Source organism: Mus caroli, unplaced genomic scaffold (assembly GCF_978045245.1).
Source record: "Mus caroli unplaced genomic scaffold, Mus_caroli_1 scaffold_19, whole genome shotgun sequence".
NCBI lineage: Eukaryota > Metazoa > Chordata > Mammalia > Rodentia > Muridae > Mus > Mus caroli.
The window spans coordinates 12,166,369-12,169,698 of record NW_028227274.1 but is presented as its reverse complement, the minus strand read 5'-3'; the positions used below and the strand labels follow the sequence as shown (position 1 = coordinate 12,169,698).

The following is a 3,330-nucleotide window of genomic DNA, read 5'->3' as shown; positions in this document are numbered from 1 at the left end:
GTTTGCATGCTGAAGAATGCAAATCGATCAGTTCTTATCTCCTTGTACAAAGCTCAAGTCTATGTAGATCAAAGACCCCTGCATAAAACCAGAAGCTAATAGAAACCAATATAAAAGAAAGTGGGGAAAAACCTTGAACACATGGGCACAGTGTTCCTGAACAGAACACCAATATCTTATGCTCTAAGGTCAAGAATTGACAAATGGGATCTCATAAAATTACAAAACTTCTGTAAGGCTAAGAACACTGTCAGTAGGACAAAACCACAACCAACAGTTTGGGAAAAGATCTTTGCCAGCCCTACATTTGATAGAGTGCTAATATCTAATATATACAAAAAACTCAAGAAGTTAGGCTCTAGAGAACCAAATAACCCTATTAACAAATGGGATACAGAGATAAACAAAGAATTCTCAACTGAGGGATACCAAATGAATGAGAAGCACCTAAAGAAATCCACAAAATCCTTAGTCACCAGGAAATGGAAATCAAAACAATTCTGAGATTCCACTTCACAGCAGTCAGAATGGCTAAGATCAAAAACTCAGGTAACAGCAGATGTTGACCAGGATGTGACGAAAGAGGAACACACTTCCATTGCTTGTAGTATTGAAAGCTGGCACAACAACTCTGGAAATCAGTCTGGCAGTTCCTCAGAAAACTTAGTAGTACTAAGCATAGTACTTACTACCTGAGGACCCAGCAATACCACTCCTGGGCATATACCCAGAAGATGCTCCAGGCTCTCTCTTCTTTGCCTGCTTGCCTTGTGGGACTGAGCAACTGCCAGATCCTTGGACTTCTCTTCACAGCTACTGCTGACCATTGTTGGGGATTTGGACTACAGACTGTACACCCAGTTCTCATTATGCATCAGAAAAATGAAAAAAAAAAACAGAAAAAAATTCTATGGAAGAAAGGAATTCACTTAGCCTTTTCTGAGAAATGTAATGCCAGTTTGGAAGCTTTAAGAAGTTGTACTTTCCCCAAAACTTGTGATTTCTGAAAGCTAAGCTGGGAAGGCCAGTTGCTTGGCATCGGCAGGTGAAGCCTTTCCAGTGTAAGAAGGGTCTTCACATCCAGAAAACATGGATTCAGGATGTACCGCTTTGTTCAAAGACAAAGTCTGGACTGGCTACTCAAAATGTTAGTACTTTGTACGCCAAAGTGAAAAGAAAAGATACTAAACACTTCATTTCCTCCTCAAAGTGTCTCCTGAAACTTCAAGCAGATAAATTATTTTCTTCAGCAAAGAACTTGGGCCATAAATACTGCAGAGAGAAAAGCCCCCTGAAGGCAGTTCCTGGTTTGTCAGCAAACACTGTTTTAGGTAGAGCCAATGGTCACAAACCTAGCACAGACCCACAAGCTTCAGACTTTCCCAGGAAGTTCAGTGGGGAGAGCCAAAGTCCAGGTGACAGTGGCAAGACTGTGGTCTTGAACAAACATAGAAAGCGAGTTTGTTATGCCTGCTACCAAGGGCTAGAGCACCACAGGACAGGAGACTCCTGATTCCAAAACAGTTCCAACTTAACCAACACTGAAGAGTCAAAGTGGCTCTGATGATGTATGAGAAACTGTCCATGGTTAGATTCCGTATGGGATTTTCAGATCCCAGCACTTCAGAACAGAAAGCAGAGTTTGCAAGCTAAGAGGCCCAGCGAAGCTTCATAGAGGTCACTGGGGACACCATCAAGAGAACCTTAGGGATAATAAGACTGACGGTGACAATTGCAGTCCAGTCCCTTCCCTAGAACCTAAAGACACTTGTCGGTGTCAGTCATACTTTCCAGACTTGGACAGCAGTGCTGTGGTGAAGGGAAAAAACTGTCATGTGCCTGGTGGCCACACTAAAGAAAGCTTGTCCTGGACAAGGAGTGTGGTTTAGATGACACATTCCCTGACCAGAAGAATGGCTGTGCCACATATACTTGGGACCAGTCGTCCTCTTCTCCTAAGTGCAAATGTACAGAGCAAATTCATGAAACCCTTTAACGGAAGGAACATCCTTCTAGTGACAATTCACTCTGGACACTGAAAGAGCACTTACGACGCTGGGTCAGGAAAGTGGGACAAGTGCTGTCAGCAACGACAGAGTGAAACTGCCAGTGTCTGGAGCAGACAAATCTGTGAGTAGTGTAGATGGGCCTGTGTCTGAGGAGCCTGCTCAGAACGAGAACTTCCAGATGGAGGAGGATGGGTCCCTCAAGCAGAACATTCTTAGGTCTAAGCTGCTAGGCCACCCTTACTGTAAAAGTCCACTGGACGCTCTCTTGGTGTACAGTGAACTCAAAGGAGAAAACCAAATGGCAGGTGGCAAGAGCAGCCAGACAGCGTCTCCAGTGGATGATGAGCAGCTCTCAACCTGCCTTTCTGAATTCCTAGATGAGGTTATGAAAAAGTATGGAAGTCTGGTCCCACTCAGTGAAAAAGATGCCCTTGGGAGATTAAACGAAATCTTTAGAAGACTTTTCTAATAGCAAACCATTTATCAATAGGGAAATAACAAACTACCGGGCCAGACATCAAAAGTGTAACTTCCGAATCTTCTACAATAAGCACATGCTGAATATGGACAATCTGACAACTTTGGATGGTCAGAATTGGTTGAATGACCAGGTTATTAATATGTATGGTGAGCTTATAATGGATACAGTCCTAGACAAAGCTCACTTCATCAACAGCTCTTTCTATAGACAGCTGGTAATGAAAGGCTATAACAGTTCAGAGATGGACTAAGAAGGTGGACTTGTTTAGAAAAAACTCTTCTGTTGATTCCCATTCACCTGGAGGCCCACTGGTCTCTCATTCCAGCTGCATTATTTCATTTTATGATTCCCAAGGCATTCATTTTAAATTCTGTAAAGAGAATACAAGAAAGTATTTGCTGACTGAAGCCAGAGGAAAAAAATAGACCTGAATTTCTTCAGATTTGGCAGACTGCTGTTAAAAAGTGTATTCCACAACAGAAAAATGAAAGTGACTGTGGAGTCTTTGTGCTCTAGTACTGCAAGTGCCTCGCCTGAGAGCAGCCTTTCCAGGTTTCTCAAGAAGACATGCCTCGTGTGCAGAAGAGGATCTGTAAGGAGCTGTGTGAGTGCCGGCTCCTGGACGGAGACTCACTCAGCAGCGACTCCAGAAGGCGCCATGATGGAGCAGATGGTTTGTTACTTGAATCTCCAAACACTTACTGAATCTTTACAGATATTTCAGATTGGTGGTATTGGGCCACTTACTGTTACCTCAGATTTAATTTTGCCCTTCATTTCTCCTGCTATCATGTACTTTTTAATGTTCAATTTAGTTTCATTTTTAACTTTATGGATTCC

The 3,330-nt window shown here is 42.8% G+C and overlaps 1 pseudogene; it reads left to right on the top strand.

Annotated features, from left to right (window-relative positions):
* Positions 1 to 869: 869 nt before the first annotated feature.
* Positions 870 to 3,006, top strand: LOC110285112 (sentrin-specific protease 5 pseudogene; annotated as a pseudogene).
* The last annotated feature ends 324 nt before the right edge of the window (positions 3,007 to 3,330 follow it).